The sequence below is a fragment of the Capsicum annuum genome, chromosome 1 (genome assembly GCF_002878395.1).
Source record: "Capsicum annuum cultivar UCD-10X-F1 chromosome 1, UCD10Xv1.1, whole genome shotgun sequence".
Classification (NCBI taxonomy): Eukaryota; Viridiplantae; Streptophyta; class Magnoliopsida; order Solanales; family Solanaceae; genus Capsicum; species Capsicum annuum.
This window is the reverse complement of record NC_061111.1, coordinates 76,435,914-76,457,373: the sequence shown is the minus strand read 5'-3', so window position 1 is coordinate 76,457,373 and position 21,460 is coordinate 76,435,914. Positions and strand designations below refer to the sequence as shown.

General features: G+C 30.0%; 1 non-coding gene across 1 annotated transcript; it reads right to left on the bottom strand.

The window, feature by feature from the left end:
* Nucleotides 1–574: 574 nt before the first annotated feature.
* Nucleotides 575–681, bottom strand: LOC124892377. The gene has a single exon (XR_007050218.1). It is a non-coding gene; the product is annotated as a small nucleolar RNA R71 (small nucleolar RNA).
* Nucleotides 682–21,460: the final 20,779 nt, after the last annotated feature.

Genomic DNA, 21,460 nt, shown 5'->3' with positions numbered 1-21,460 from the left:
CTGGCAAAGTATCAGACTGGCAAGAGATAGAGAGTTGGTAGAGCCTTATTTGGAGCGAGAACAGGCATTTCATCAAAGGCGAATAGATTACTATCCAACTTAGCAAATTCAAATGGAGGAGCAAAGATATCTTAATCTTATTAATCCAATTGATCCAAATGCTCCATGTGCTCCATCTTCGGTGATTCCAGCTGCTCCGCTTGAGCAGAAGTCAGATTAATTCATAAAGTGGAAATCCTACTTATGAACTATGCTACTAATTGCATCTGCAAGCCAGAGGCGGGTGTTCAATTTTAATTATAACAAAATATGGTACAATTGATATGTTCAAGTGGATGATTTGTAAGGTTTTCACATAAAGATCCACAGTAGCACATACAAACTTTATTGGAAATCATCAATACCTATATTCCTACTGGTATCTACTAATTATATCAGAATGACTTTCTTACCCTTTTCTTTAATTGGGGAAGTAAAGAGGTGGTTATATGTTGAACCACCAAACTCCAACACTTCTTGGGACGATCTGGCTCAGAAGTTCCTTATTCGATTCTTTCCATGTAGGAAGACAGCATGTTTAAGAAGCAACATTTTAAGTTTCAGGAAGAAAGAAGGAGAAAATATTAACCAAGATTAGGAAAGATTTAAGGGTGTGCTTAGAAATTTCCCTCATCATCCTCAGTCCAATGATGTTCTTGTTCATACTTTCATAGTGGGCCTTAAGCCAAACATCAAGATTCTTTTGGATTCAGTAGCAGGTGGTCAAGCTCTTGAGAAGATGCATGATGAATTATACACACTGCTAAATCAAATTTCACAAGGGAATCCAGAGTGGAATGCTGACTCAAGAAGTGCTCAAAAGAAGGTTGCATGTGTGTTGGAGGTGGACCAGTTTACTGCTATATCAGCTTAACTTGGGGCATTAAAAAATTAGTTAACTACTTAATTCAACAATATGAAATTGGGGGTTACACAACCTACAACAATAGTGAATATAATTCATTAGGCTAATACTTAGTGTGAGATTTATGTGCAATGAACATGCAGCAGATGCTTATGCGGTTAATCCTGATTTTGTTAATTATATAGGGAATGCTAATCGTCAAGGAAAGCAAAACCTTGGTAACACTTACAATCTAAATTGGAAAAACCATCCTAATTTCTCATGAGGTGGAAATTTGGCACAAAATACAAATCAATACCATAGGCCAGTGAATCAAACTCACCAGCAGCAGGTTCAAGGAAATAAAACCACAGCTCAGGCTAGCAATATTTAAAGGTGCTAAAGAATATTATGGCTACTCAAGCATAGTTGGTAGAAGATATTAAGATATAGCAGCTTATTACAAAGAACTTAGAGATGCAGATGGGTCAGTTGGCAAGAGCATAAAACACTAGACCTCAGGGAGGTATGCCAAGTAATACTGAGCTGAATCCAAAATAGGCAAATGCAGTCATAACTTGAAGTGGAATAAATTTGAAAGAGTTGGAACCTAAATAGGTGAAATCAAAGGATATTAATGCTGAAAAGGAAAAAGATAAAAAGAAGTGTGAGGGGGATAAAATGGAAGTCAATCCAGATAAAGTTTAAAAAATTAGGCCACCTCCCACTTCCCACAGAGGTTGCAGAAACACCAAGAGGAGACTATCTACAAGAAGTTTTTAGAGATTTTGAAAAAAGGTTTATGTCAATCTCCCTCTTGTTGATATTTTGTAGAGTGATCCAAAGTATATAAAGTATGTGAAGGACATTGGGGCAAAGAAGAACCGTTTAAATGAATATGCAATAGTAGCACTTACTGAGGAGTGCACATCCAAAATTTAGAACAAATTTCCCACAAAGTTGAAAGATCCAAAAAGCTTCACTTTGCAGATTACTATCGGACAATCCATCAGTGCTTGGGGTTTATGTGATTTAGGAGCAATCATCAATCTCATGCCCACATCTTAGTTCAGAAAAATATGTCTTAGGAGTCCAAAACCCATGACTATTATTTTGCAGTTGGTTGATAAGTTTCTTGCTAGGCTTGACGGGATCATCGAAGATGTATTGGTGCAAGTGGTATCACTTATTTTCCCTATGGACTTTGTTGTTCTTGATTTTGATATTGATCTGATTGTTCCATTTACTTTGGGATATCCATTCTTAGAACCTAGGCAATTCTTTATTGATATAGCTATAGGGAAGATGACTATGAGAGCTTATAAAAAGGTTGAGGTTTTCAATGTGTATACGACAATGAAGTTGCCAGCTATATACGAAGAATTATCTGCTATTATAGTAGTAGACCTTTATTCTGAGCTCCACCTTCTTCTGTCTAAAGACCCACTTGAGAGAGCGTTGATGGGATATGATCTCTATAGTGATATTGAGGCACTTTAAATGGTGCAAACTATGGATTTGGCACTCATTGACACTAGATTTATTGAATTTAAGCAGTTGAATAGACCAATTAGACCATCTCCAAAGACGTTTATAGATAAAGAACCTAAACTAGAGATCAAGGCTCTTCCTTCTCATTTAAAATATGTTTTCCTTAGTGAGAATGATACTTTGCCTGTGATTTTGTCTGTAGGTTTGTCTGATGTACAGGTGAGAGAAGCATTGACAGAGTTGAAAAGAAGGAAGAAAGCAATTAGTTGGTAGATGTCAGAAATCACAAGAATTAATCTCTCATTCTGTATGCAAAAAATATACATGAAAGAGGGATACAAAGTGAGTGTGGAATACCAATGAAGACTGAATTTAGTGATGAAAGAAGTGGTCAAAAATAAGTAATTAAGTGGTTTGATGCTGGGATAGTTTATTCCATATCCAACAGCAAATGAGTCAACCCGGTGTACTATGTCCCAAAGAAATGAGAGATGACCATTGTGACTAATGAAGTTAATGAGCTGATTCCAACTTACACGGTGACTAGATGAAGAATCATTATAGATTATAGAAAATTGAATGATGCTACTAGGAAAAATCACTATCCCATTCTATTCATTGATCAAATACTTAATAGGTTGGCAGAGAAGTAATACTATTGCTTTTTGGATGGCTATTTAGGGTATAACCAAATCATAATAGCACCAGAAAATCAAGAAAAGACAATTTTTACCTATCCATATGGCATGTATGTATTTAGACGCATGTCTTTGGGCCTTTGTAATGCTCCTGCAACGTTCCAGAGCTGCATGATGGCTATCTTCTATGATATGGTGGAAGAATTGGTCTAGGTATTTATGGATTACTTTTCTATCTATGGTAACTTATTTGATGCTTGCTTGCTGAATCTAGATTGAGTCTTAGCCCGTTGTGAAGAGACAAATCTTGTATTGAACTGGGGAAAGTGCCCCTTTTTGGTCAAGAAAGAAATTGTCCTTGGTCATAAGGTTTTGCACAAAGGACTTGAAGTAGATAGAGCCAAAGTTAAATTTATTGAAAATCTACCTTATCTTGTGTCAGTAAAGAGAGTGAGAAGCTTTCTTGGGCATGCAAGATTCTATAGGTGCTTTATCAAAGACTTTTTGAAGATCGCAATTCCAATGTGTAAGTTGTTTTAAAAAGAGGCTAAGGTTGATTTTGGGACTGAATGTCAGCAAACATTTAAGGTTCTAAAGAAAAGATTGATAAAAGAACCTATCTTGATTTCTCCTGACTGGGCATTACTATTCGAGTTGATGTGTGATGCTAGTGATATGGCTGTTGAGGTAGTATTGGGGCAACAGAAAGATAAGGTATTTCACTCTATTTACTATGCAAGTAAAGTTTTAGATGCAGCCTAGATGAATTACACAGTCACAGGAAAGGAGATGCTAGCACTCATTTTTGCATTCAATAAATTTAGATCTTATTTGGTGGGTACTAAGGTAATCGTTAATACTGACCATGCTGCCATTCGATAGTTTTTCAACAAAAAAATACAAAGTCATGGTTGATTAGGTGGATTCTATTGCTTTACAAATTTGATCTAGAAGTTCATGATAGAAAGGGAGCTGAAAATCAAGTGGCGAATTATCTGTCGAGGCTTGAGAGTCATGCTCACATGGATAAGGATAAAATTTGCATTTGGGAAAAGTTTCTAGATGATAAATTATTGGCACTAGATATGTTGGAGGTCCCTTGGTATGCAAATATTGTGAATTTGCTAGTGAGTGGTATTTACCCTCCAGAGGCCACTAGTTAATAGAGAAAGAAGTTGTTTTATAATTCTCATGCATATGTATGGATGAGCCCTATATATTCAAATAAGGTATTGATGAAATTATACATAGATATGTTTCTAAAATTGAATCAAAACAAGTGTTGCAAAATTATCATTTATCTCCTTATGGGGTCCATCATAGGTATGAGCGAACAGCTAAAAGGGTGTTACAGCCAGGGTTATTTTGTCCATCATTATTCAAAGATGTTGTTTTTTTTGTAAGGGGATATGACCAGTGTCAGAGGTTGGGCACAATATCACGGCACCATGAGATGACCCTAAACAATATTCTTGAGGTTGCGATACTCAATGTTTGGGGCATAGATTTTATGGAGCCATTTCCCTATCTTATGGCAATTTATATATCCTGGTGGTAGTTGATTACGTGTCTAAGTAGATTGAAGCTACTGTCCTCCCCATAAATAATGTAAGAGTAGTTATAAAGTTTGTCAAGAAGCATCTTTTCTCTCATTTTGGCACAGCTAGAGAAATTATCAGTGATGGAGGTATACACTTTGTGAACACTTGGTTTAAAAATTTATTAGCAAAATATGGTGTTAGACATAATTTGGCCACAACATATCACCCACAAACTAGTGGTCAAGTGGAGATGTCTAATTAAGAGATTAAGCAAATTTTATAAAACATGATAAATGGACAGCATAAGGATTGGTCAAAGAAGCTGGATAGGACAGCCTATAATACGCCCACTGGGACCTCTCATTATCTCTTGGTATAGGGGAAGGCTTGTCACTTGCCTGTGGAGCTTGAGCATCAAGCTTATTGGGTAGTGAAAAATTTGAATTTTGATATGAAGGCTATTGGAGAAAAGAAATTATTACAGATGAGTGAACTTGAGGATTTTCCCTTACATGCCTATGAGAATGCAAAATTGTATAAAGAGAAGACTAAAAGATGGCATGATAAGAAAATTATAACCCGAGTCTTTGAACTTGGACAACTTGTGTTGTTATTAAATTCTAGATTGAAGTTGTTTCCATATAAGTTAAGGTCAAAATGGTCTGGACTGTTCAAAGTAGTCAGAATGACTTGTCATGGAGCTATCGAATTATGGAATAAGGACAAAATCAAAAAATTCATGGTGAATGGACAGAGAGTTAAGCATTATTGGGCTGAACACAGGGATCAGCACAAGAGTCTATCTACTTTGAAGATGAATGAAGTTGAGTATAGTCGTGCCGCAACCTAAACTAAGGCACTGGGTGGGAAGTTACCCACAAATGTAATATAATAGTGTAGTTCATTTCTTAGTTATTTGAAGAAATAGAAATGAAAACCCAAAAATAACATAAAAAAATGTGTCATACCATTACCAAAACTAAGGCATTGAGTGGGAGGCAACCCACTTTTCTTACATTATTTTATTATTTTTATTGAGTGTGTAGGAATGATAAACTCAATACCATAAGGGAGAATGAGAGGTAAGTAAGTTTTTGCTAAAGGTAATCTCTCAGGTATGAAAAAATGCACTTAAGTTAGGTAAAGGGGATGGTAAGAAAAGGGGGATAAAATATCCCCCAAAGTGCAAATTTCAGTAGTTGTGCGCGATAAGCTCGCAGTGCGGGGGCTATATCATGAAATAAGTTGGGTAACGTGGAAGATTTCATGTGCGCTATGCCACACATTGTGGAACCCGCACCAAATAGGGTTAAGACCCAGAAATCAGTTGCCTTATTCCCCCCTTCCTATAAATGCTCCCTTATTTTTCACTTCCCCTTTCCCATAGAAACCCTAGCCGCGCCGCCCCCCACTCCCAAAACTCTCTACACTCTTATATTTTTCTTTAATTTTAAACAAACAAAAGTAACCTCTTCTCTCATCTTCTCTAAGACAACTAAGGTAAGTACTCATGTTACTATTCTTTTTACTTAATTGGGTAAAAGAAGTGAAATTATTCTATGCCTCATTGGAGTATAAACTTGATTTTCTTGATTCTTAGTGGGATGATTTTGAGTTCATGGAGAATTTTTGTGCTATAAAAGAATGTTATTAGGCTTCATGTGTTTTTCTTGTTCCATTGTTGTTGAAAGATACTAATAACATGTGATTTTAGTGGACTATTGCACATTTGGGTAACATGCATTATTGAAAAATATGTATAGAAGGTGTGGTTTGATGTAGTGGCACTTAAATTAACATATGGGATGCACGTTGATAAAAAGGAAAGTCTAAGTACCTTGGGTTGTTAACTTACACTACCATGATATCAACTAAGTATGGGGTGGTTTGTTAATCTCCATACACTTAGTGTTTGCTACATTTTTTATAAGAGGATGCCCTCGGTTTATAATGATGCTTGGAATTATGCATGCACTTTTATGAAATTGCTAAGTTTGGCATATTTATGAATTACATATTGGTATGATTTTGTTGAAACAAAGAAATATGTGCACCCAAATTTATTTGTGAGAAAGTGAATGGGTGTCAAAATGTTATGAGTTGGACAAAGGTCTGAAATGATATTTGTATGAAATCTAGAGAGTTATGCTTATATGATGTATATACTATATAGGGTAAGTCTGAGTACCCTAGTTCTCATACTTACGCACATGTACTAGGAACTAAGTGTGGGGTGACATCAACACCTTCTCACACTTAGTGCTTGTTAGTCTGAAATAGGTACCTTATTTGATGTGTTTGCTAAATATTATGAATAACAGGTAATGTGTCGAGATTTCAGCAAAAGGGTAAGTCCATGGCTAGATTTCTAAACAACTACGTAAAATGAATAGACAAACTGGTTGTGTTCCTTGACCGTCGGTAATTCCATAAGGACAGGCTAGGAGGTACGGCACAAGGTGGGTTTTAGAGGCTATCAAGAAATGGTATTACAAACACGAGAAGACTAAATATATTGCAGACTATTTCATTGATTAGTCGAGCTTGTTGAGGGAGTTTTTGAGCAGGGTGCAAAGAATAGAAGAGCTGCACATGAATTTCTTGTTTGAGCAGACACATGAGTGCAACCTGCACCTTGTTAAGGAGTTTTATGCAAAATTAGACCCTAGGTAGCAAGACCCAAAGATAAAGATATGAGGCCAGGTGGTTACATTTTATCATTTATATTGCAAATTAGTTTCTGATATATACATTTTATCATATATATTGCAAAAATTTTTGTGGAGAGAAATGGGAAACTTTCTTGGTGTGAGGGTGCATGTGGATGATACACGGGTGACCTAGGATGTTATTGATTGAGTAACTCAATTGAGTTTGCCAACGAATCGGAAGTTCACTTTTGAGGTAAAGATGTTTGAAAAGGATAATCTCATGTTCACAAAATTGAATTGGCGAGTTTTGGCTAAAGATTCAGGTCTGGTTTATGTGTGCCCGGCACAAGTATTTTGCTTAGATTATAGTGTTAAGTTTAGATGTGTACATTATTTGCTTAAAGTTGTTTAAGGACGAATAAGATTCTAACTGTGAAGTGGTAATCTTGGGTGTATTCATATGTCCAAGTGACAATATTTACCCATAGTAGGACTTGTTCTATGAGCTAAAATGTGTTATTCTTATTGTGTATGAGTTATAATTTCATGATTTAGCTAATGGACATGATTAGTGATGTAGGGTTGATTTTTGATGAAATTGGATGCAATTGGAGGAATTACAAGAAAAGAATAATGATTGAATCTTTTAGATTGATTTTCTAGACATGAAAAGAAGTGGATTGAGCTTGGAAAGCATGCATTTGGAGACAAAAACAAGTAAAGAAACAATGAATAAAGAGGGAATAAGTTGTGCGATGCGGAAGCTATTCCCCAGGACTGTGCTACGCATTGCCCCTTGTAATTTTGATATTGATTCCAGTGAGCCTCCGCGATAGCCCCACGATGCAGAGGCTAAATAAATTCCCAACGATGAATTCCAGTGAGGGTCCGTGATAGCCTCACGGTACGGACCCTGGTCCCTTGCTATGGCTTTCGCAGTGTGGAATCTGCTCCCCTGGAATGAGCCCCGCATCGTATTTGTGGCTATTTAGTAGGCCAAAATTGTCCTACTATAAAAGGAACACTTCAACATAATTGAGGATACTCTTGCATATGTACGGCAGAGGCTAAAATATACTTACAATACTTTTTCAGGGTTCTTGGAACTTCATTCTTTCAACATTACTTTTTGGTATGATTAATTATTTATTTTTGATGTTGAATTAGAATATGAGTGGCTAAACCCCCTTGTTCTGGGGTTGAGGCCGAAAACATGATTACACTCTGATATTCTTAGAGTGGTTTATTGTTGAATTATCATATGGGTTGTTCTTAATCTCTTGTTCTTACTATTTTGATGAATAGCCACCATTAAATACACCTATATTCTTTTGTGAATTCGGGAAGAGAATCATAGGTTAGATCGAAGATTTTAAGGAGAAATTTTCTTATTCTTTTATAAAATAAAGGATTTGAATTAGTGTCTACGATTGGAATATACCTAGAAGCCTTTTTTGGTTCACTTGCAGGATAACATCTTAATGGATTATTGCATCCCCCTCAACGACGTAGTTGTAATATCCATTTAGATAGAAGATTAGAGGATTGAGAGACCATGATCATGCCCTAAATCCTATGAATCAATAACCCGATAATCAACTAAACCACGATAAGAATAGATATTTGTAAGTTTGTTAAAAGTGTCTCAACCCTGAAATTCAAACTCGTATTGTTTACAACCTTGCTTACGTTGCTACTGTCACACATTGTTATTCCTTTATTAATTAGATCATTACTTAAATCTTTAAAATCATCTTGATACTTTCAACACTTAATACATAGTTGTCGAAACTAAAGTTAGTAGAATTGCTAGTTAAGTATTCCTCGTGGACACGATATTCGACTATTTGAGTCACTATATTACTTGTACAATCACGTGCACTTGCATGTGCGATATACCGCAACAAACACCAACAACAAACAAGCTATATCACACACCAAGAACACCACCAACAATAACAACAACAAGTTATATCACCAATTAAACGACACCAATGTTTACGTTTTTGCCAATACACTAACAACAACAACAATACCAATAAAATCAAGAATAACAACAATAACAACACCAATAAAATGAAGAAAATTAAAAACACCAAAAAAATTAAGAACACCAAGAACATACCAAGGACACAAACAACACCAACAAAACAAAACAAACAAATAACACCAACAACACCCACCAAAAACACCAACAAATACCAAGTGAAGTGATTCAATATAACAACACAAATAACAAGACAAAATTGTCACAACAGATATCTCTGAAAAAAGTCATAATTTAAGCTTTACTATTTTTTCAATAATATTCGAGAACAAGAATAATAATTTAAAAAAATATAAATCAGTCAGAAAAGATACCACATTTACACAATCATCATATTAAGAGAAAATACAATAAATTAAGATTTTCTCGAGTTCTTATTTTTTCTTTAGAATCAAAACTCAAAATTATTAACCCATTTTTCTTCATTAACTAAAAAGCTCTAATTTTTTTGAAACTAACAAATATAGAAGTCTTTATTTGCGAATAGGGAGATTGACGGCTATAAGAGACGGAGGAAGGATGAAGAAGTTGAATGTGAGTTCTCAAATAATTAATAGTTATCAGAGATGACAAAAATGTCGATTTGTTGTCTTGTTGAGGTAATCTGTTAGAGGAGAGTTGAGTTGATGTAACACCCCAAAAATTCAAGCTAAGATTAGAACCATGCTTCAAGTAAATATAAAAAAAACTATATATTTTGATATTATTTGATGTGGTTTATACATGTATTAAGCCCACAAATAACTCCTAGCTCATAGCCAAGTCAAAACCTCTTTTATCGATTGATTTCTCGTGAAGTATCTTGCAATAGTCAACTTCAAATAAATATAAATCTTCTATTATGAGGTATTTTTGAACTCAAGACGCAAAAAACTATAGATAATTGAATTAGCTATCCAGCACATCATGTTTCTCCTTAATTCGATATCAGAGTAAGAATTTATAATTATTTTACTAAAACCCTATCAAAGCCATCAGTGACGACGACTCAGACACTATGACTCGTCGGGAGACACTACGAGTCATCGTCAAACCCTGTAAGTAATAACTGAAAAAGGGAGTTAAAAGGGAGTTTCATATGATGAATCAGGCCATGACTCGTCCCCAAACCCAATGGATCGTCACCACACTCATCGGGACTAATATCAACAATATTTTCACACAATTTTAAAAAGGTTGTTTGGTCTTTTTCTAATCTTTTTACCCCAAAACTACATCATTTCAACTGTTACAATAGGTATAATATTTAATCACCCCAAATACCTTATTATTTTTCTCAACTCATTCTAAGTCAGAAAATCAAGCGTTTCAACTCTCAAGAAAGCTAAACCTAGGGATTTCAACTCATTCCCAATGTTTTAGTTCAAGATTCATTAGTCCAGGTAAGTGGGTATTAAATAATGAATTTCTTTTACCCTTACGCCCACAATCTAGTTTTAAACCATGAATTTCAATTATGATTTTTATGATTCTCATGAACTAAGATTTTTATCCATGATTCTCATTAACTAGAATTTTTATCCAAATAGAATTCCAAGCTTAAATTCAATTCTCTTTGATATATTTTACATTCATAAGCATGTTTTTGTGATTATTTATGATTTACATGATATTCATTATTTATCATTAACATACATGAATGCATTTATGATTTACATGATATTACTTCAGATTTAAAGCATATAATTAAGCTATACATCATGTATTAATTTTAAGACTATTAAGCATTATTTATCATGATTTTATGGATTTCAGACTATATTAATTGACATATCATATTTTTCATGAAGTTTAGTATTTTCACATACTTAAAATTATGAATCCTCAGTATGTTGGTAAATTTATGATTTTGGACTTGTGTTATAAAATCTTAGATTTCTCTTCAGATTATAAAATTTATCATGATAGTTGAATTCTTCAAAGATGGCGGGTTATGAACAACCGATGACCTAGGATATCATACATTGTCAATCAAACACTTAGGCCTTCAATTTTTATGATTTAAAATTCTTTCAGACAAATAACTTATCTTTAAACCTCATGACTTCAGTATTATTGAGCTATTCAGTATATCAGCTTATATTTAATTGGGAGTAGTACTTAGCACCGAGCTAATGCATGGATGGAGGCTCACCCGTTAGTTAGGTTGAGACCTTTAGTAGAAGTCCCTAAGTCCCAGAACTGTGGTGTCGCTGTATGTTCAAAAGGGTCACCTGTCAGACTAGGCTTGACACTTTGGTCCTTTTACACATCAGTTTTTGTAGTACCATATTAACTCAGCCTTTACACCCTAGCAAGGTAGATTGGGTCTTTTTCGATGGAGTTTATATATCAAACTCCATATTTAGCTCACATGGTTATATGTCGGTTAATAATAACTACCATAATTCAAACTCAATTATTGCATAATCGTGTACTCAATTTATTCGGTACAGTATTAATTAGTTACATGTTTATTTACTTGGTCATTTTATCAGTTCACAATCCATAATTTCAAACTGAATATTTATACATGACCCCCATAGTTCTACTTTCTTATATACCATGATTTTTCAGACTATCACTACACATCAGTATATATGTATTTTAATAGGGTTATTGTTCTACAATTCAGCTCCATGCATTTAGTTTGCAATAAAGTTCATCTCTTTAATTTTAGCTAGCATTCATCACAGTTTTACATTATATTCAAAATTAACGTGAGATTAAATATAATAGTTATGATTCTATCTTTTTTCAGTTTACAGAAAAGTTTTAGCTCATGATTTATAGATTTCACTATGCCTCACAGATTTTACGTACAGATACATTTTAAATGCATATTTCAGCAAATGACTTCCGTTCTCAATTTCAAAGCATATTTTAAGTGTTTTCATGCCTAGTGCATATCCACATATTCAGTACATTCAAAAGTATTGATCGCATATCTCTTCTGCCTACATTTTTCATGTGATGTAGATTTGGGTGCTTACTATTAGGATCATAGTCAAGCAGATCATAGCATTCAGCCAGCAAGTGATGAGTTCTCTCATTTCGAGGACTCAAGTCAGTTGCAATTCTTGTATTTTATTTTCTTATTCGTATGTATTGATCAGGGATAGTTGGGGTCATATCCCAGCTACCTATAGTCAGTATTAGTAGAGGATTCATAGATAGTCAGTAAAATTTATTGTGTGTAGTTTTAGTTCCTCTTTCTTTTAGATTATAGCGTTGTAAATTTTTAACAGTAACATATTGAAATAACTTATCTCATGATTATGCTTCCGCTCAGTCATGTTAGCTCTTATTCATGTTTATATCCAATTATTCATGCATTATGCCAGTATCATTGATTAGCTTGGGATCCCTTGTGGTTCTAAGTACTGTGGTATGATTAGGGGTCGTCTCAAATCGTGATAGTTGAGAGAAGGAAACATTTAAGTCTTTTTTTAAAAAAACTGATGACTGATGATGGGAAATGATTAATTGGTCCCTTATTTTTATTACACATTAAATGAGAAGTTATGGATTGATTTATATTTTGAAAAAGATTTTTAAATTTTAAAAATATTAATTTAATCCTCAATTAACTTAATCATATTTTTTAAGGGGCTTTTGATCTTAGCCTCGGTCAATATCACCAAAATTTAAAAGAAGACTTAAAAAAAAACTCTTTTCCTTCATTTTTCTGATGTTTCTACTCTTGATTGCTTCTACGGATTCACTTTTAATGCTAGGTGTCCCTTGTTATTAAGTGGCCACATGAACACGAGAAGTTTCCCCTAATACATCCATATTTTGCTTAAGATCTGAACCCTGTTCAAGTAATTTTGTTGATAGTTGTTCCTTGGAATCTATTAAAATTCTATCCTAACCAAACAAAAACCAGAAATATTATTTAAACTACTATTTTCAATCCAATTCTAAAGGTACGGGTGAACAAAATTGAATTGCAAATCGAATAAATTGAATCAAATCAAAAAAAATGACTAATGATTTAATTTGATTTGGTTGGGTGATGGAAAGAAAATCAACTATAATTGATTTGGTTTGATTTGACTAAAAGTGGTCAAACCAAATCGAATCAACCCGATATTACATTTATATAATTTTTAAAAATATTTACTATGATATAATTTATAAATATTTTTAAAAATTTTTATTATTTTTATCTTTCGACATATTATTTCAAGTTTAAAATTAAAATTTTGAATGGTCTAATAATTTTTATAGCTCATTGATATTAGTGACTCAAATAACCTCCAATTTAATACTAATGATAGCAAAAATATTCAATTAAACACTAGAAATGACATAAAAATGTTGGATATCTTTTCTTTAATTTTGCATAAATATATAACCTAAGTTTATTTTTATATTTAATAGTTAGTGTTATTTTTTAAGAAACACCTAAGATAGTTATATTTTACTAGGAGTAAAGAAATATTTAAAGCAAAAGTAAATTATATGTTTGTATGAACAATTTATTCCCAAAAAAAAACACAAAAAGAATCAAAAAAAACCCCGAAAATATTAAAAAATTGAAAAACTCGAAGTTCATTAATTTGATTTGGTTTATAGATGTAAAAAAATCAATACAAGTGTCTGCTTGAAGCACAATTTCAATGATGCATGTATACGGGAGCGAAAGAGAGAATTAGCCTAGCTAGAGTGAAGTCACTACTAAAATCAAGAAATACAGTCAAACCTCTCTATAGTGACAATATTTGTTTGAAGATTTCATGGTTACTATTGAGAGGCATTGTTATCTATGTATAGCGACATTTGAACTTCATATCTAATTTAGTTGTTAAAAGCAAAATTAGAAAGAATATGATTATAAAAAAAAAATATTAGTAGCCTTTTTATCATGTATTATGAAATAAATGATGTGCACCATTTATATAGAATTTTTCTTTAAATTAAATATTCGTACTTGAAATGTATTGTGTACATAATATTAATAATGATTACCATAAATATTTTGATATTTATTTTGTACATAATATATTTTCTTACAAAATATTATTAAAAAATATTTTTAAGTACATTGTTATAGAGGGGTAATTTTACAAAGAGTGTTTCGCCATAATAAACGACATTGATGATATAGATAGAATATCATTATAGAGAAGTAAAATGTAGCATGAAAAATTAAATTAAAAAAAAAAATTAGATCATTATAGTAAAATACCGTTATAACAAGGTGATGTTATTAAGAGATATGATTATGGTATTTGCTTAGATACTATTAAAATATCATCAGCGCTGCCAAATTAATTTTTGAAAAACTGCCAGTTATGTATTAGAATGCCGATCCCACTAAGGAATGCATATAACCCCACAACATGCCCAAGGCATTAAATAAATAGACCAAATCCTTAAACAAACTTGATGATGTAAAAATATTCAATTTAACGAACGACCTGCACTGCTTCTCATTCACTTGTAACGTTAGGAGCCGTTTGGTTATCGTATAAGGGCTATTCTAATATATGAATTCATGTATTATTTTTGTATATTGTTTGGGAAGCATGGGAATAAAAACTATTTATGTATTAATTTATATAATGTTTGGTTAATAAGTTTTCAAATGTTATATAAAAATTATTCATGTATTAATTTTATTCGGTGTTTGATTATCTTTTTGTAATTCTACATAATTAGTACTTACATAAGTTATGAGGAAATCTATATATAATTTTATGCGGAATAGAAATTGAAAGAAGTTATATTGATATTAGTTATACATGAATTAAATAATAAAATTACATATTTATCCCAGTTAATTTATTTTTGTTTTTACTTTTGGGAGTATTTTTAAAAATCAGTGATTATCTATATCTATAATTTATAATCTATCCATATCAATATTTATAATTTATATCTATATCTATATCTATAGTATATTAAAAGTTTTAAAACCCTTACAAAAGTTATTTGAATTTTTTACCCTTCATTAATAATCTTTTCGCTATTTTTAAAAATTATTATTTAATTATCTTTATAAAATTATAATCAACCATTTAATTATTTACCTAAAATATAAGACTTCTTTACCTACTTTTTAGGTGTAATAAAAGTTGTTTTTTCTATGCAAGACACGAGATTCATTACTTTTTTTTTAATGGAAAAATACATGTGTTTGATTATAGGATCTTTGAATTTTTCTGTTTGGAATTCGGATTCTTGCTACTATAGCATTTAATATTTCAGGTTTAGAGTTTTGGTGACAAATAGATTCTTTTATTAATTTTAGGTTCAGGTTGACTATGTCGTGAGTTTGGTTTTAATTAGGATTTTTTTTATTTGAAATTCTTCATAAAAATTAGGATTTATTATAGGTTTAGAGTTTTGTTGACAAATCAGTTTTTTGTTTTAATTTTGATTTAGGTTTAATATTGTCTCTGTATAAACAGTTTCATTGTATTCAGGCAAATGTAACACAAAATATTTATAAGCCGATTTTTTTAAAGATAATTTTTGTCTCTTTTAATATTAAGTTTTAAATTAAATTCAAAGTCAATAGTTTCATTGTATTCAGGTAAATGTAACACAAAACATTTTTAAGCCAATTATTTTAAAGGTAATTTTCGTCTTTTTTAACTTTAAGTTTTAAATTAAATTCGAAGTCAATTATTTTATTTTGTGCATATAGATTGATAAATCCACTCAAATTCTTATATACAAGTTATTAGATAAGATCATATTTTGTTTGTATACATGTTTGGTAGTAAAGATTGAATTAAATGACGTTTAAAGGTATGTTCATGAGTTATTTCAGGCTGATGAAATGATAGATGAATTTAAGAAACTTATTTTATATGTACTTAAGGATGTAGAGATAATAGATATAAAGAAAATTATATGGGAAAAGATATTTAATATTGAAGATAAAGAATTCGAAAATTGGATAGAAGATGAATTAGAACAAATACACTTAAATGACGATAGCTACAATTCATTCCTAAATAATTATTATTCAAACGGATATTATATAGATTAAAAATGTTAGAATATATTATAAGAGTTAGAGAAAAACAAAGTTGGCTATATGAAGAAATTAATTACAGCAATTAGTTTAAAATAGAAAAAAGACGATTAGAAGAAAGATTACTTAGAATAAAATTAACCTTAGAAAAAAGAGATACAAATGATAGTTTACATAATATTATACATAAACAACAAATGTTAATGGATCGCATAGATAACATAGAATTACATATCAAATATAGTACGATTAGAATAAGTTATTACACATAAATTTGTAAAATTACAACTACTATAGGATAAAATGATAAACTACGAATACTTAGAATATTGGAGACAAGATATGGAGCAAATAAGATTAATAGAAACACTTATAAAAAAGAATCTACTTGACTACATAAAAACTAGAAATATGGAACATATAGTATACCTTAAAATAAATATAGAAGAATTAATAAAGTTAAAACAAATAACTAAGGAATATTATGACATAGCATTTCAACAAACATAAGTTATTCGCATTATCCGCACCCCCGTACAATTGGTATCAGAGCTATGTTATTTAAAAAACGAGAAGTTGTATGTATTTATTTAAGGAATGCATATTATGATAGAACTAAATTTAGAAATTCACCAAAATATTATAAATACTAATGAATAATATAGACCAATCCCAAAAATATAAAGAACTAAAACAAATATTATTTGAGAAACGAAGAGAATTAAAAATAAGAAAAAAAAGAATACAATATAACATAATTGTTGGAGTGTGTCAAAAATCAATAAAAGCACAAAAGAAACAAATATCAGAGTTAGAATCACAAATAGATAACCTAGAATACATATATCAACATGATTTATGTACCATTAAATAGACACAATGAATAAATAAAAATTCATAATAGATGAAAAAACATATGAAAATCATGAAGGGTTAAAAATAAGAATAATATTTTCTAATTTAGGAAGAAAATATAAGAAAATAGGTGAACATTTGTATTTAATGTTAGAAAAAGAAGAATTAAAATTAGAAGATAAATTAACAGCTATGATAAGAATAGCAAGAGAAAATGAAGAAATAGACAAGAAAAAAGAAATAGATAAAATAAAACAACAGACTACAGAAGAAATACGAAAAATAGAAGAAATTAAAAATAATAGGATTGCTGAATTAGAAAAGGAACTAATGCTAAACGATCTATATGAAAAAAGACAGAAAGAAAAAGAACAAAAGGATAAAGAATAAAAATTATTAATTAAGATAAATCAATTTAAATGAAAATTAGAAAATAAAGAATTAGAAACTAATGAAATAGAAATAAATACAATAGATGCTGAAGAAACATATAATTATAATTCAGAAAATAGTGAAACATATACAGAAATCTTAACAAATATAAAAAAGCTAGAAATTAATGAAAAATAAGAAGTAATTAATAAAGAAAACTTAGGAAATACAAACGCGAAAATAAACACTCTTGATAAAAAGGACGATGAAAATATAATATCTAGTACATCAGAAATGAGAAAACCTACTTATTATTATAAAGATAGGTTTAAAAGGTATAATATAAAGGATAAATATAACAAATGGACACCAAAATAAATAATTAATAAAAATTATAACTTCTTAGACTTAGACTGTGTAATAGATGTAGATAAAATGATAGAATTATGGATAGTATATATAACAAAATAATTATTAGACAATGGTATAAATACAACAGATACACCATAATATATAGAAAGAACACTAATAGGAACAACAAAATTATGGTCTTTAAATTTAACTGAAGAAAATTAAAAGGTATTAAGGGTTGACAAAAAAATGAAAGGAACAACAGTAATTAAACTAACACCTATAGATATATTAAAAAAATATGAAATGGCTACAAGAGATGAATTTAGCAGTATGGCAACAGAAGAAGAAGAACTAAACAAAGAAAAAGATACAAATAGGAATTTAATGTTAAAACTAGCAATATATAATATGTGCTATATAGATGAATATACGTGTGCATTTAAAGAATACTACTATAAGGGAACATACAATACAGAAGAAAGTAAAGAAGTAAGAAGATTATATTTTAGTAAATTACCAGAATCATTTAGTTCAAAAATAATAAAGAGTTGGGATGAAGGAAAAATAGTAGATATCCTAGGAGCAAGAATAAAATTTCTACAACAATGGTATAGAAATCTATGTGAAAAATATAGAGAAGAAATAAAAATGAAAAAAACATTAATAAGGAATTTAGCATATTGTAAGGATAAAATAGCACCCCCAATTTGGATATAAAGAAAAATATTATAAGAAAAGAAAAAGACATAGAAAATATAAGAAGTACAGAAAGTCAAAATATAAGTATAAGAAACCAAGAAAAAGATATTATGTAAAAATTTATAAATATAAAAGACCATATAGAAAAAAAAAATCTATAAAAGAATGTACTTGTTATAATTGTGGAAAACTAGGACATTTAGCTAAAGATTGTAAAATACCTAAAGACCCAAAAAAGAAACAAATATTAGAAATAAAGATAGAAAATGCAGAATATATGCAAATAGATTATATAGATTACGAGTTAGAAAGTGATGATAGTATATATGAAATTTCAAAAAATGAAACAGATAATGAAATAGATAGTAAATCAGATGAATCAAATGACTGAAGAAGATATAAAAATAATAACAAAGGAAGAATATTTAAATGAAGAAGGAACAGATCAGAAAATAATATTTGATCATAATATATTTGACGAAATAAAAGGAAAAGAATTAGATCTAAGTGTACAAAAAATATTTAAAATACCAGCAGTAAAAAACATATTTAGTAGACGAAAAGAAGAATACTATGTAGTAAGCCAAAAAGAACATGTAATCGACTGTAGATATGCAAAAGGTAGAGCTAGTATACCACTAGTAACAAAAAAGAATAATAAATAAAGAAATAAACGATATAAAAAGTAAAGACCCAATAAAATACGTACACCTTGGAAGAACGAAAATATTAATAAAAGCATGTTTTAGAGAAGGAATAGATACACCAATAGAATTATATTTAGCAGATGATGGGATTATAAAATCTATAGAAAAAAGTATAATAACTACTATAAGAGGAAATCTAATATACCAAAAAATTATAATAAGTGCAAATTATTCAGTAGCAACAACAGATAAAAACATAGATAAGTTATTAGTGCTATATTGGAAAATATCAGGAATAGAACTAACCCCAGGAAGTAAAATATTTACAGCAAAATGTAAAGATATATATGTATTAACAACAAAACATAAAATAATGGGAAGAAATAAAATTAATAAAATACAAATACAAAGTCCTTTTGAACAATTTGTAAAAAAAAATTGATAACAATGATTGCATTTACAAAGACAGAGATATAGAAGAAGATTTAGAAATAATAAATGATAGAATAAGCACAACAAAAAGAATAGCTTTTGAAAACCTAGAATCATCAGGATCATCGGAAAGAACAAATTATAAAATAATTTCAACAGTTAATTTAACTCAATATTATATAACGGGAACAATAAATGAAAAAAAATATTTAATACTCTTAAATACAGGACAAGAAGAAAACCATATAGCAAAATACCTAGTGAAAAATGAAGAAACAAAATCTAATAGTAATATATGCCCAGATCTACCAAGAAGTTTGATAACTATTAAAGATACAACTGAAAAAGAAATAATAATAGGAGTTAGAAAAATAAAAATAGAATTTAAAATAATGAAAGATATGCAAAAAAACAGATATAATATTAGGAATAAAATGGTTAGAACAAGTAAAACCCTACAATATAAATCACGCACAATTAACCACGACCTACAATAAGGAAAAATTATTAATAAAGAGAGTTTTAACATGAAAATATATGTACTTATGAAAATAATAGTAGAAGGATATTATAATAGATATTATACACCTATGATAGATACAGGAGCAGAAGCCAACTTATGTAGATATAATTGTTTACCATAAGACAAATGGGATAAGCTAAAAACACCAATAGTAGTCAAAGGATTTAATAATGAAGGAAGCTTAATTACCTATAAAGCTAGAAATATAAAAATACAAGGATGGGATAAGATATTAACAATAGAAGATATCTATAATTATGAACTAACATCACAAGATATGCTTTTAGGAATGTCATTTTTAGATAAACTATACCCACATATAATAACTAAAACACACTAGTGGTTTAGAACACCATGTAAACAAAAGGTAAGAGCAAAAAGAGTTATTAATAAAATAAGAAAGAAAGTTGATTAGATAAAAAGAAGTAAAAAAATCACACAAAAATTAAGAAATATCAAAAATACTGAAGACACAATAGAACTAGTTATATTTTCAATAAATAAAGATGAAATGACCATATTTTCAATAGATAAGGTAGAAATAATAAAGAAAAAAGTTAAGACAACTGTACAGTGAAGATCCATTAAAAGGATTGGAAAAACATAAGACTACTGTAAGAATTGAACTAATAAATAAGAATAGTATATAACTCAAAAACCATTAACATATAACTTTGATAATTTAAAAGAATTTAAAATACATATAGATGAATTATTAGAAAAATAATACATACAAAAAAGTAATAGTAAACACAATAGCCCAACATTTATAGTAAATAAATACAGTGAACAAAAAAGAGGAAAAAGTAGAATGGTTATTGATTATAGAAACCTAAATGCAAAAACTATGACATATAATTATCCAATACCAAATAAGATATTAAAAATAAGACAGATACAAGGAAATAATTATTTTAGTAAGTTCGATTGTAAATCAGGATTTTAACATTTAAAGTTAGAAGAAGAATCTAAAAAATTAACTGCATTTACAGTGTCACAAGGATTTTATGAATGGAATCTGTTACCATTTGGATATAAAATGCACCAGGTAAGATACCAACACTTTATGAATAGTTATTTCAAACAATTACCTAATTGTATAGTATACATAGATGATATACTACTAAAGACAAAAACTAAAGAGGAACATTTAAAATTACTAAAACAATTTGCAGGTATAATAGAAAATTCAAGAATAAGACTAAGTGAAAAGAAAGCAGAAATAATGAAAAAACAGGTAGAATTTTTAGGAATACAAATAGGTAAAAGTGGAGTAAAAATGCAACAACATATAGTACAAAAAATAATAAATTCAAAACAAGAATTAGATACAAAAAAAGAAATTACAATCATTTTT